Source organism: Bos taurus, chromosome 6, assembly GCF_002263795.3.
Source record: "Bos taurus isolate L1 Dominette 01449 registration number 42190680 breed Hereford chromosome 6, ARS-UCD2.0, whole genome shotgun sequence".
NCBI classification, from domain to species: Eukaryota; Metazoa; Chordata; class Mammalia; order Artiodactyla; family Bovidae; genus Bos; species Bos taurus.
In genome coordinates, this window is record NC_037333.1 from 89,658,852 (window position 1) to 89,674,401 (window position 15,550).

The following is a 15,550-nucleotide window of genomic DNA, read 5'->3' on the forward strand; positions in this document are numbered from 1 at the left end:
GGGCCTGAGCAGTGTAGACTGGGAAAGCACACACACCGTGAGTGTGGGCAAACCCAGTGTGGCTGAATCACTGTGGGCACATACCAGTGATATTTGTTTGCAGTGTTCCTCCCTCCCCACAGCACGACTGAACAAGTGAGCCTAAAAAAAGTGACCACCACTGCCCTCCTTGTGTCAGGGCGGAAATTAGACACTGAAGAGAACAGCAAACAGAAGAAGCTAAAATAAACAGAGGGAACCACTTTGGAAATGACAGGTGAATTGATTAAAACCCTGTAGTTAGCACCGACTACATAGGAAGGGGCCTATAGACCTTGAGAAGTACAAGGTGGACCAAGGAACTATCTGAAAATGAGTTGACCCCACACTGTCCACAACAGTTCCACAGAAAGTCCTAGATATATATTTTAGTATTATCAGTTTTAAATTAAAAAATACGTTTTTTTAAGTCCCCTATTACTCCTTTAATTTTAATTTTATAACCCACTAATACCTTGCAAAAAAAACCCCTATTTTTAAAGCAAACTTCATATATATATATTTTATAATTTTTGTGACTTTGTTTTCTTCTTTTTTTTAATATTGTATTTTTGAGAATCTAACCTCTACTCTAGATTTTTAATCTTTGCTTTTTGATATTTGTTATCAACTTTGTACCTTTAAGAACCCAATCTTCAGTACACATTTTTACTTGGGAGCAAGATCACTGGCCTCTATCTCCCCCTCCCCCTTTTCTTCTCTACCCAACTCTGTGAATCTCTTTGTGTGTTCCGGGCTGTGGAGAACACTTAGGGAACTGATTACTGGCAGGATCTGTCTCTCTCTGTTTGATTCCCCCTTTTATCCTCCTGGCCACCTCTCTCTCCTTCCTCCCTCTTCTCTTCTCTGTGTAACTCCATGAACAACTCTGAGGGGTACAGACTGTGGAGAGCACATTAGGAAGTGATTACTGGCTAGCTTGCTCTCTCCGCTTTTGCTTCCCCCTCTTCTCCTCCTGGTGTCACCTTTATCTCCCTCCTGCCTCTTCTCTCCTCCATGTAACTCTGTGTACCTCTCCGGGTATCCCTCACTGTGGAGAAACTTTTCATCATTAACCTAGATGTTTTATCATTGGTGCTGTATAGATGGAGAAGTCTTGAGGCTACTGTAAAAATAAGACTGAAAACCAGAGGCAGGAGGCTTAAGTCCAAATCCTGAGAACACCAGAGAACTCCTGAATCCAGGGAACATTAATCAACAGGAGCTCATCAAATGCCTCCATACCTACACTGAAACCAAGCACCAACCAAGGGCCAACGAGTTCCAGAGCAAACATACCACACAAATTATCCGGCAACACAGGAACATAGCCCTGAGCTTCAATTTACAGGCTTCCCAAAGTCACACCAAACCCACTGACATCTCAAAACTCATTACTGGACACTTCATTGCCCTCCAGAGAGAAGAAATCCAGCTCCACCCACCAGAACACCAACGCAAGCTTCCCTAACCAGGAAACCTTGACAAGCCACCCGTCCAACGCCCCCCCACCCCCGCCACAGCGAGGAACCTCCACAAAAAAGAGGAACCTGTCCGTCACTATCCCCTGCAGTTTGCCCAAATTCATGTCCATTGAATTGGTTGTCTAACCATATCATCCTCTGCTGCCCCAGCATAGGGTCTTTTTCAATGAGTTGGCTCTTTGCACTTGAGTTGTCCAAAGTATTGGAGCTTCAGCTTCAGCAACAGTCCTTCCAATGAATATTCAGAGTTGATTTCCTTTGGGATTGACTGGTTTGATCTCCTTGCAGTCCAAGGAACTCTCAAGAGTCTTCTCTAGCCCCATAATTTGAAAGTCTTCTTTACGGTTCAACTCTCCCATAAGTCAATAATTAAATAATTTAAAAATAATTAATTAATAAGGGGAGAATAGAACAAATATTCCATGTAGAAGAATTTCAAATAATTTATGTAGTTACTCCACCCTCAAGTTAGTGGAGCATAACTTCTCACCCATTACATGTAGAATACACATAAGGACTTCCTTCCAAGAGTGTGGTATGGAAAACGTGAAAAGAGAAGTAACTTTACCATGAAGCACCTGGGAAATATTACCTCAGCCAGATAATCAAGGTCAACATCAGCAGTGATAAGTCATGTTGATAGTATGTACTACTGAATGTACCATGAAATGTACCATGAAAATGGTACTTTACTTCTGGTTTTTTCCTCTGATAACACATGATCCTCGTCTAATCATGAGAAAAATATCAGACATATCCCAACTGAGGGACATTCTATTATAAAATACCTTGCTCCTCAAGACTTGCCAGTTCATCAAAAACAAAGAAAGGCTAAAAAACTGTGATAGCCAGAGAAGCCTAAGGAAACTTGATGATACAATATAATGTGGTATCCTGGATAGGAAATTAGAACAGAGAAACCAAAAGAACACTAAACAAAGGCTAAGGAAATTTGAATCAAATATGGATGTTAGTTACAGTAATATATTAATATTGGTTCATTGTTTATAATAATTGTATCATATTAATATGTTAATTAACTATGAGAAATAAAATGAGAATTCTCTGCACTATCTTCACAACTTCTTTGTAAATCTTTATTTCATTCTAAAAAAAGTTTATTTTTAAAAGTGATTTAAATAAATCAGACTGTAAATGTGAAGAAATTTTAAGAACAATTTAACTTATTAATTTTTGCCTAATACTTAAATCTCCTTGGAAGGAAAGTTATGACCAACCTAGATAACATATTCAAAAGCAGAGACATTACTTTGCCAACAAACTTTGTCTGTCTAGTCAAGGCTATGGTTTTTCCAGTAGTCATGTATGGATGTGAGAGTTGGACTGTGAAGAAAGCTGAGTGCCAAAGAATTGATGCTTCTGAACTGTGGTGTTGGAGAAGACTCTTGAGAGTCCCTTGGACTGCAAGGAGATCCAACCAGTCCATTCTAAAGGAGATCAGTCCTGGGTGTTCTTTGGAAGGAATGATGCTGAAGCTGAAACTCCAGTACTTTGGCCACCTCATGTGAAGAGTTGACTCATTGGAAAAGACTCTGATGCTGGGAGGGATTGGGGGCAGAAGGAAAAGGGGACAACAGAGGATGAGATGGCTGGATGGCATCACCGACTGGATGGACATGAGTTTGAGTGGGGAGTTGATGATGGACAGGGAGGCCTGGCGTGCTGTGATTCATGGGGTCGCAAAGAGTCAGACACAACTGAGCAACTGAACTGAACTGAACTGAATACTTAAAGAACTCTTTCGATAGGAATAAGGCAAGAATTCTGCTTCAAAAGGGAAAATAAAAGAACTTAAGAATAACTGTAATACCTCTTCAATCTCAAAAACAGAAAAGAATAGTAAGTTGCAAAAATCATATGAAAGCATTTCCTCTATAGTAGATGCCATGTTGCAAGTGCACTTAAAAATAGCAAGGCATAACATTTATTTCCTTGACATCTGTCTTCCAAAGAGTTCAGTGTTTGAGTGTCAACTAAAAATGACTCATGTGAAATTTTTAATTAAACCAAATTTACTGTGAAATTATTGCCCATATACAACTTTATTTTGATCTTATTGAGTTATTTCTTGATTATTGAGCCTTTAATTAGAGCTTCCAAATATAACAAATGTCTGAAAAAGTAAATTTTTAAATTGCAATTATAATCCACTTATATAATTATATATTGTTTTCCTTTGCCCAGTTATGGCACACGGTAGGCATCTAGTAAAACATTGATTGCATGAGTGAAGTTATTTCTTACTACTCATTCAGCACACTAAGTTTGTCCCTTGACTATCACATGGGTGTAATCAACAGTTGATTTGTTAGCTTAGATTTCTTCTAAATGCATCAACTCACAGCATAATACTAATCCTCTCTGGGATGCCTGATTATTGCAGATACAGATCTCTGTTCATTCTGGATTTGTGTAGTTGTTTGTGTGAGTGTCTGTGTGTATGTTGGTTAAATTCAGAAGGTGGAGAGAAAAGCTGCTACAGCACATGAATTTCCCCACACTGTCTTACAACTGCTACTCACTTAATGCTATCATTGAAGATAGAAATTGAACTCCATCTATTCATCCATATCCAATCAACATCAATGAGTTTCTACTGCATAACAGACCATCTCAACCTAATAATTTAATTCAGAAACCATTTCATTTAGCCTGTGATTCTATGGTTGTCAAAGATTAATGAGGACTTTCTTTGCATCAAATTTTATCCTAAAGGAAGGTAATCCAGTAATTTTGAGAAGAAGCAAATTCAAATACATAAGAATTTTTCAGCTCTCTGCATAACATTTTCTAGCACCCCATTGGCCAAAGCAAGTCCCATAGGTAAATCTACATTCAAGGGTGGTGAAAAAATTCCACATCTTTATAAAAGAAACTGCTAAATGTTGTGGCCACTTTGTTTCCATCTACCACAGTCCATTCCCAATGCAAACTACACTGACCTCCCCATAATTTTTCCCAAAATCTGATCCATTTTGGTATTAGTCTCAAGATCTGATACCTTGCAATTTGTATCCTGTTCAAATGTGGATGAAATCCTCTAGTGTAGCATCTTCAGTGCACATTTTCTTCATTCAGAGACCTTTAAACTTATGTGAAAATACCCGCTTTTGAAACACCTAGCATGCAATGAAAAAACAGGGACGAAATAACCATAACCATATTCTCATAAATGAGAATAACCATTTTCTCATTTAAAAGTGGAAGGAACACAACAACACATCAGTCATTTTTCCATAGCAATTCTGAAATCCATCTAAGAATATACTGTCAGATTTCCCTCCTTTGGGGAAAAGGAATGATCCCTGGCTAGAAGACAACTCTTTTCCCAGGGAGTGGTTAATATGTCTCTTGTTTCCACTCCCTACACATTCCCCTAAGTCATCTGAGATGCCTTTCATTTTCCGTATGAAATTACATATTTGCAACTAAGTAGACCCACTCCAGTACCCCTGCCTGGAAAATCCCATGGACAGAGGAGCCTGGTAGGCTGCAGTCCATGGGGTCGCTAAGAGTCAGACACGACTGAGCAACTTCACTTTGACTTTTTACTTTCCTGCATTGGAAAAGGAAATGGCAACCTACTCCAGTGTTCTTGCCTGGAGAATCCCAGGGACGGAGGAGCCTGGTGGGCTGCTGTCTATGGGGTTGCACAGAGTCGGACACGACTGAAGCGACTTAGCAACAGCAGCAGCTTTCTCAGACTGTTTCCTTCTTACTTATAAAAATTTGGGAACCTAGCTAATTTTTATTTTAATTTCAAACTATTGTTGTCTCTTCACCTAATGTAAGATTTCAGCAAAGACTACTTGAAGAAGCAATGTTTAAATTGAGACTTGAAGGATGATGACAATTATACTTGGCACAGAAAAGAGTAAGCAGTAAAAGGAGATTATTGTAAGAAAAAGAAATAGTTTCTGCCTGTGAATCATGCTTTTGAACTGTGGTGTTGGAGAAGACCCTTGAGAGTTCCTTGGACTGCAAGCAGATCAAGCCAGTCAATTCTAAAGGAAATCAATCCTGAATATTCATTAGAAGGACTGATGCTGAAGCTCCAATACTTTGGCCACATTACATGAAGAGCCGACTCACTGGAAAAGACCCTGATGCTTGGAAAGACTGAAGGCAGGTGGAGAAGGGGATGACAGAGGATGAGATGGTTGGATGGCATCACAGACTCAGTTGACATGAATTTGAGCAAGCTCTTGGAGATAGTGAAGGACAGGGAAGCCTGGCTTGCTGCAGTGCTTGGGGTCACAAGGAGTTAGACATGACTGAATTATTGAACAGCAACAACAATGAATCAAAAGACCACAGGCAAGTTCCTTGAGCTCAGATTCGGAACCTAATTCCTTCTACATGTGTGCATGTTCAGTTGCTTCAGTCCTGTCTGACTCTTTGCAACCCCATGGACTGTTGCTTGCCAGGCTCCTATGTCCATGGGATTATCCCAGCAAGAATACTGGAATGGGTTGCCATGCCCTCCTTCAGGGGATCTTTCCAACCCAGGGATCAAACCCACATCTCCTGTGGTTCCTTCACTGGCAGGCAGATTCTTTACCACTGAGCCACCTGCAAAGCCCAGTTCTTTCTCCACACCTGGGCAACAGTACCTACACCATAGAGTTCTCAAAGCTATAAGAACAAATAGGAATAAATTAGATTTTACTTGTAAAGGGCTTGTTACTATACATAGGAAATTACTAGTAAGTACTTCACAAATATTTTCCAGTGATGGTAACAATCTGGAGCCTGACCTCCTGCCTAAGATCCTGAATTTGCTACTTAACTAGTTGTGTGATCCTGGGCAAGATATTCATCTTGTGTCCTTCAGCCTCCTCTGCAGGAAAACACTCAGTACTTGCACATAGGAATGCTGGGAGCATTCCATGATTTATAGATGAAGCATTCGAACAATTTCTGACATATGATATGCATTATATGAATGTTAGCTTATATTAGGAATAAAGAAACCCTGAAAGAGTCCAATTAGGTATTTAGAAATTATTCTATGATTTATAAGAAAATTGAGACTAGAAAAGTGTTAAGTACCTGCCCAGGTTCATTTAGCTAAAAAAATTCCATGGTTTGAAATCCAAACACACAATTTCTGGTTCCAGCCTCGCTCCGTGATGCTTCCCTAAGCTCCAGTAAGAACTGCCTTCATGGAACCTCAAGAAACAGCCCTGGGCTAATCGAGATAATAATATTACCATTGATAATATTGTCCTTTGGTCCTTTCAGTGAAGATTTTCCTGAGAAGTTTCTGAGCTGTGGAGAAATAGGCACTCTGAATTACTTTGTGTCAGAATAGTTTAACCATAGCACTAAGCAAATTATGCTTATTAACAGGAAAGAAGTCTCAAATTTGAGTATGAGAAATAAGATGTGCAGAGAAAAATGCACTGGTCCTTGAAGGACTCTTCATCTTTTTAAAACAAAATGAGAGCATTTCAACTTGAAGAATAAATTGTCAAGATACCCTTAGGTAGTAAGAGTCTCCAGTGTCAAATGCTGATGGAAAATACTGCCACAGTGTCGAGATGCATGCCCACGTCTGTCTGACTCCAAATCCACTGCACCACTCCCACCCACACATGCTGCCAGCAGAGGTCATTTGCAATTGCTCTTCTACTTGCTCCTGGGAAAAGGAGGTAGAGGAAGGGCCGGTGTGAAAGAACTAAACTGCACAGAAACCAAGGGTAGGGATGGCTTTAGGATTCACCTGGTATATCTCTGAAAGGGAACTGTGAACTGTAGTTCACATATTCATAGCCCAGATAATTGAAAAAAAAAGAAAGAAAGAAATGTCATGTAGGCCAACCAAATCCTTAATATTCAGCCTTATCTCTCTATTCTCCTTTGGTTTGGTTTCCATGGCAACCTGTATTTATTGGGCAATTTTCCATGTGTATTTGCTGAAGGCAGGTGATTGCTTTTGCTCAGCCTGGAGGGCGGGAAACAGTCTAGAGAGAGGTCATTTTAAAGAAATAATCTTTTTTATTATTATTATTTTGTGGGAATACTTTAGGCTAGAGCCTTTGATGGTATGGGGAGGGAGGAGGGTGGAGGGTTCAGGATGGGGAACACATGTATACCTGTGGTGGATTCATTTTGATATTTGGCAAAACTAACACAATTTTGTAAAGTTAAAAAATAAAATAAAATTTAAAAAATAGCTGATGTAAGTGTTTCAACTTTGTGGTAGGCATTATCTGAAAGATGAGCTAAATTCAAATCAGTTATAAGAAGAGGAGGAAGAAGTGGGAGAAAGAGATAAAGAGTAGATGCAAGGGAGGGTGGCAGGGAAGAAGGAGAGAATAAACACAAGAATGATGTGGGGATCTTCTCTGAGGACCCTGGCTCAATTCTAGCCATTTCCACTGCTTGCCTTCATACTCTGAGGGTATCTTGTTTCCATCCACTCCTCTCGCCCTCCCTCTCATCCTTCTGTCCCCTGACTTCTACCCCTGTCTCTCAGTGAAACAGAAGAGAGAGGCTGGCAGGATTGCTGGAAAGTCATGTTCCCAAGCCACCACCACCTGAACAACATTTCCACAGACATAGAAACACTATCTTCCCACATCACATGCCTCCAGTTTTTTGCTTCTCTGCCTGAAGGCTCTCTCCAGAAGCATAAGAGATTTCTCTACCTGTGAACAGGACCACCCAAAAGTACAAGGGATTTAACCCTCAACCAAGGAACAAAGATGTCTGTAGACAGAAACTCCATCTCAACCCAAGTCTTCATGGGACACTTCTGAGGGGCACTCCACATGGCTCCTTCATGGATCCAAATGGGATTAATCGCACTGTCCACAACAGAAATTCTCTCACCAACATGCCCTTCTGAAGCTTCTTTCATTTCTCTACCTCATTTTTTCCCACTTTCTCACTTGTATATCCTAGAACTATTAATAGTTCCCAAATAAACAGTTGTGGCCAAGTGCTCATCTAAGTCTGTTTTTAGGTGAAGGGAAAATAAAACACTAAGATATTCCTGTCTTGGCATTAACTTTCTGGGAAACAACATTAATAAGTCGATTCTATTGATATCAATAATTAAAGCAAAAGGAAGTTGATGTTTTTGAGGGTCATCACTGTCCCACTGGACTCCACAGGTGGTGCTAGTGGTAAAAAGCCCGCCTGCCAATGCAGGAGACATAAGAGACAGGTTCAATCCCTGGGTCAGGAAGGTCCCCTGGAGGAGGGCATGGCAACCCACTCCAGTATTCTTGCTTGGAGAATCCCATGGACAGAGGAGCCTGGTCAGCTACAGTCACAAACAGTCAGACATGACTGAATGACTAAATACACACACTAAGAGCTGACTCTTGCGAGCTTTACTCCAAGAGGTCTTGTCTGCAAAAGGGTAAAAATTACAACTTTCTATATTATCTAGAAAACAGATCAAAACCTCTGACTTTTCCTTAGTTGCATCCTTAAGCGTACGCCACCACAGGTCACCCGCTCCTGCTTGTTCCCTTCCTCTTTTCCTTTGGTTTTCCTCCCAGTGCACTTTCTTTGTTCTCTTCCCAACTCTGACCTTTCTTTCTGTCCCAAGGCTGGACCCTTTTTCTTCTCAATTGGTTTTAAGACTTTACCCAAACTTTTACACCTTTATTTCTATGAAAGTTTTTAACACTTGATGGTGTAATAGATCACTTTGAGGGTCTGATAAACCTAAAGACCTCCAATATAGGAAAATGCATGTGAGTATGTATGGGGGAGGGGTATTCATTTTACTTTTCTCTTTTTGCCTCACTGAGGACACTAGCCTGCCCCGTCTTCCCTGTCCATGATAGTCAGCTACTGCCAACCAGGAATCTCAGTTTCCCTGCAGGCATCAGCTTCCTTGTGGTCTGGATGCTGAGTTGAGAGCTAGTCACTGAGCCATGTGGCCTGCTGAAGCAGAGTAGGTAACTCTATGGAGACTGTGATGGACCATGCGATCAGAGGCCAGGTGGAGGATGAGGGGTAGAAGCCGAGAGATATGAGAAGTCAAATCATCATGAACAGGATAGTTGCTGCTCCCTGGGACCATATCAGAGCCATCAGATAGGAACATGTGGTTGCCTTCATAGGAATACAGCATCCAAGGCCGGTAGAATATATCACAGTCAGGCCAGGGGACAGGCCTCCAGCAGCCCTGGGTATTTCTGCCAGAACAACCCAAGGATCTATGTGGGGCCAAAGTCCCTTTCCTTGCCCACTGCACATCACCTTTGTGAAAGAAACGAGAAGAGATGGCAGTTCTCTGAAAGCCTGTTTTGTATTCCAAGCAATGCAGAAAGTTTCTGGAAGAAACTGTTTACATTATACAGTTGGACTAAGTTTAAACCAGATTGGATGTTTCAGTAGCTTGTTTTCCCACTTCCTAGCATATGAGCACTCAAGAGAGAAAAAAAAATCATCAGTAATGGACTGAATTAATTTGTGAGATTTTTTTTCCTGGAACAGCCAATTTGGAGTGTGAATTGCATTTTTTTTGTACTGTAACACACAAATTTTCATTTCTTTTCAAAGATTTCATAATATCTCTGAGGGCTAAGATGCCGGCTCTACATTTATGGTGAAATACCATCCACTTACAGCACTTACTTACCACCCCCTTGCAAAATCTTTATTTTCAACCCTTGTGTATGATTTAGATATTGCAACCACCAGCCAGACACCTTAACTTGGATGTTCTAAAGACAACTTGCAACCCAATCAATGTACAACAGAACTTGCCTTCTCTCCCTAAAGTCAGCTCCCGCCTCACCTGGCTCTTGCTGTCATGCACATGGCATTTTTGTGTTCCAATCTCCCTTGTTCACAACATCAACTGCACCTGTCTCCTCCTTTTCTCATTTGTTCCCAACTATTTAATGTCAGGTCCTAATTGTTTTCTTTTGAAGTATGATCTCAGTTTTACCCCTTGTTGCTCCATTTCCACTTTCATGTTATTACTGCACATTAATATGCTGCAGACCCTCCCAGCTTCCCCTCATGACCTCCACATCTGTGCTTCTTTGTCCATCTCCAGTACTTATAGATGCTTCTTCTTGAGGCTATGACTCAGTTATGTCTTTCCCCTGCTCAAGGCTTGTCTTTGTCTTGACCCAGACTTTTCTTGACCTCCAGCTCTACATTCCCAGTTGCTCACTGAGTTCTCTACAAAGATGCTCCCAGAGTCCTCAAAATCCCATTTTTGGAAATCGAGTTCATTATGTTTACTACCTTACCAAACCTCCCCCACTCCTTGCCCCTCCTCCTCCAATCCATATCCCAATCATACCGAGACCTGCCAGGTCATCAGTGAAGAGCTATGATGTCAGTCTTCTCTCTCACTCTACTCTTACACATCTCCAAATTCAACAGGTCACAAAGATCATGTTCATTCTCTCGCCAAAATGTCCTAAGTATTTCACAGACTTTATATTTATACCTTCCACTTCTAGCTCCTGTCATTTCTTCTGCCTTATGTCTTTCAGGTTTCCAATTTATTGCTCACAACCCTACAGAATTCTCTCTAAATGATATGTATTTTCATGTCACTTGTCTGCTCAAAGCCTTTTGTCTTTCCCATCCAGTGAAATCCAATAATACTTAGCATGACATATCAGGCCACCATGATCTTGCCCTTCCCCTACCTGACAGCCTCATCTTCAAGTATATTTCCCTCAACACCCCACGATCTGCTCTTCATTCTAGGGTGGCCAGATTTAGAAAACAAAAAATACAGGATGTTCAGTTAAATGGCAATGTTTAGAACATACTTATATGAAAATGTTATTTGGTGATTATCTGAAATTCACATTTGACTGAATGTCTTTCTCTTATCTGGCAACCTTGCCCACATAGCCTTCTCCAGTTGTGCACCACATTTATTTATGTGATCTTTGTGATCTTATTTGTAATTGTTGTCGCCTTCAAGAGCACTCCTTCCCCCTTCCCTCTCACATGTTGATCTTCCACCCATGAAATATGCCTCCTGAAATATGAACCTTACCTAAAGCCCTGTAGTGAAGTGGATTCCACCTCCCCAGCCCCTCTCCCTAGGTGCTCTTTATTTAAGAGAAAATGCTTAGTGATATAACTAAGGGGATGGGAATGGGAGGCAGAAATGTTTGCTCAGCAAAATAATGCCACTTTATGAGTCTTCAAGAAATGGAGTGATAAGCTTATTAATAAAAGGGAGACTCTCTTGGAGGGGCCTGGCGAAGGGGCATTGCTTCTAGTGGCAAGGTCTGCTTTGTTAGAAGTTTAACAGGGGGATGTTGGAAGCCCTTCATATTTCTCCTCCTTCTCTGGGAGGGGACAGGAAAGAAGCCAACAGACACTGAGACAAAGCCCAGAACTCTTTTTGTGTGTGTATGAAAAGACACAGGTATTCAGTGGATAAGACTGCTAAACTTGCAAGACCGTAGAGGGACCTGAGGAGACTTAAATTTTTTGATTGTTGATTTTTTGTTTTGTTATGTGCATATATGGGACTTTTTGGTCTTTTTTTGATGTATAGTTGATGCACGAGACTATGTAAGTTCCAGGTGTACATCACAACAATTCACAACTTTCAAAGGTTACATTCCACCTACAGTGATCACAAAATGTTGGTTATACACCCCATGCTGCAGAACACATCCCTGTAGCTTATTTATTCCATACATAATAGTCTGCACCTCCCAATCCCCTCTTTCCTGCTCCTCGCTTCTTCCTTCCCCATCTTGACAGCCACTAGTGTGCTCTCCACATTGGTGAGTCTGTTTCTATTTTGATATATTACCATTTTGTTTTACCCTTTAGAGTCCACATATAAGTGATATCCCACAGCATTTGTCTTTCTCTGTCTGACCCATTTCATCCAGCATACTGCCTTCCCAATCGATCCATGTTGCTGCAAAATTTCATTCTTTTTTATAGCTGAGTGTGTGCATGTTCAGTTGCTCAGTTCTGTCTGACTCTTTGTGGCCCCATGGACTATAGTCCACCAGGATCCTCTGTCCATGGGATTTCCTAGGCAAGAATATTGGAGTGAGTTGCCATTTCCTTCTCCAGGGGATCAAACCCACATCTCCTGCATTGGCAGGTGGATTCTTTACCACTGAGCCACCAGGGAAGTCCTTTATAGCCGAGTAGTATTCCGTTATATATTATACATCACATTGTCTTTATCGATTCATCTGTTGATGGACACATGTTGTTCCCATATCTTGACTATTGTAAATAGTGCTGCTATGAACACTGGGATATATGTATCCTCTCAAATTAGCATTCTCATTTTCCTTGCATATATATACCCTGGAGTTGAGCCACTGGGTCACATGGCAGTTCCATTCTTAGTTTTTGAGAAACTTTTATACGCTTTCCCACAGTGGCTGCACCAAGTTACTTTCTCATCAACATTTGTTATTCATGTTCTTTTTGATGATCACTACTCTGACAGGTGTGAAGTGATATCTCATTGTGGTTTAAATTTGCATTTCTCTGATTATTAATGGTGTTGAGCATCTTTTCCCATGCCTATTTCTGCATTTCTTCTTTGGAAAACTGTCTCTTCAGGTCTTCTGCCCATGTTTTAATTGAATTGTTTGTTTTCCTGATGTTGAGCTGTATGAGTTGCTTATAAATTTTGTATATTAACCCTTTATCAGGCATATTATTTATAAGTATTTTCTCCCATTCAGCAGCTTGTTTTTTGTTTTTTCTACGATTTCCTTTATTGTGAAAAGTTTAAGTTTAATTAGGCCTCATTTGTTTATTTTTACTTTTATTTCCTTTGGACGCAAATCAAAAAAATCATTGCTGTAATTAATGTCAAAGATAATTCTGCCTATGTTTTCTTCCAGGAATTTTATAATTTCCAGTTTTACATCTAGGTCTTTAATCCATTTTTTAGTTCATATTTGTATGTGGTTAGAGAATGTTCCAACTTCATCCTTTTGCATGTAGCTACCCAGTTTTCCCAGCATCACTTATTAAAGAGACTGACTTTTCTCCATTGTATATTCTTGCCTCCTTTGTCATAGATTAATTGACCATAAATGTGTGGGTTTATTTCTGGGCTCTCTATTCTGTTCCGTTGATCTATGGGTCTGTTTTTCTGCCAGTACGATGCTTCTTTGATTACTGTATCTTTGTAGCATAGTCCAAAATCAGGGACAATGACTCCCCCAGTTCTGTTCTTCTTTCTCAAGACTGCCTTGGTTATTCAGGGTCCTTTGTGCCTCTATACAAATTTTTAAATCATTTGCTCTAGTTTTGTGAGAAATGCCCTTGGTATTTTGAAAAGAATTACAATGATTTTGTAAATTGCCCTGGGCTTTGATTAGGAAAGAGGAATTATATCCTAGAAAATGGGGAAAAGAGAGGGCACTTGAAAGGAGAATACTGTGAGATGGGGAGGGGGAGTGGAAAGGAAGAATTAGGGGATAGGAGTTCCTCTGAAGGCCCAGCATGACACTGATTGGGTCCAAATTCCTTCCTACCTGTTCTTAAACTGAATAGTTTCAGAATAACCACAGAAATCTCTTCAGAGATGAAATGGGTACACCATAGTGGGTGTTCAACACAGATTGCTTTGAGGAAAAGTGGGTGAGGCAGCACTTGGAACAGGAAGAGAATGAGTAACCCTATATCTCCTGGTCACAGGCTGACTGGTCTCCTCTTCAAGGTGGACTACTGAGGTCACTCCAGAGCATCTCCACACAGACAATGACCCAGAAGGAAAATGGTTAGTTTGATCTCAGCCTGAACCTTTCTACAGGAAACTAAAGACACACTCCAAAGATATAAAAATATTAGAAAATAAGAAATGGCTAAAGGTGGTCAAAGGTAGAAACTTCCAATTATAAGATGAATAAGTCCTGGGAGTGTAATGTTTAGCAAGGTGACTATAGTTAATAATACTGTATTATATTTTTGAAAATTGCTAAGACAGTAGAATTTAAACGTTCTAATCACAAGAAAAATGTTTTTGTAACTACGTGAGATAATGGATGTTAACTTATTGTGGTAATCATTTTGCAATATAGAGATAAATCATTTTAAAAACCTTCCACATAATAGCTCTTTACACTGTACTTAATGTCCTCTGCCTCATCTATGGGGAAGAATGACTTATTGAGGATGGCACTGAGTGATCCATTGGGAAATAAAATTACATTGTTAACCCAGAGTGAATGAATATGCTGCTAGAGATTGTTCAAATATATTTCTCTTCCCTCCCAGGAATAGGCAGGACTTTGTGATCCTAAACCTTTGGACTTTTTGGCTCAGAAGATTATCAGCTTTTGTTTGGCCACTGAAAAAAGTTGCTACAGGAATGAGGGATCAAACCAATGAAATCATCAGCCAGACTTTGTGTCTAGATTCCATTCAATTTTATTGCTTAATAAAAATAAAAAAAGAAACAGACCTTTCATATTAAGGTGTTGAAATGGTGAAAGCAGCCCAGTGCTGGGAAAAGTTTATGGAAGAGGGGATAATCGTGAAACATGACCCCCTTGGTGATTCAGATACTCCAAAAGATGCTGACGAATGGATACCTTAAGGACAGGACATGATCTGAGAGCTATAGAAGGTTGTCCATGACTGAGGCATGCAGGTGCTGAAGGAGATACTTGTCTTAGAGTAGACCAGTTTAACATGAGCAGGAAAGACCCTGCTTCTAATGGATGGTAATATAACTCTGAGGGACTGGGGACCTCCTTCCTGGACTGGGTATATCTCCAGCACTGGGACAATTCAAAAAGAAGGAAGGAAGTTTGTTTTCCCCAAAGTAGAATTGCATTTAAAATCACCATCAGTGAAACCTCCCAATTGTCTCTTGTATCCTTCCATTCCATTCTGGTTTTCCTAAACAGGAGATAAAGGCCATAACTAACAATTTTTTTTTTCTTTAAACCAACATATCCTCATGGGCTAAGCACAGGGCAAGAATCATTAAATATGTGTGTGTGCACAAATCAGGGCTTCCCTGATGGCTCAACAGGTAAAGAATCCTCCTGCAATGCAGGAGGTAGGGAGGTTCAATACCTGGGTAG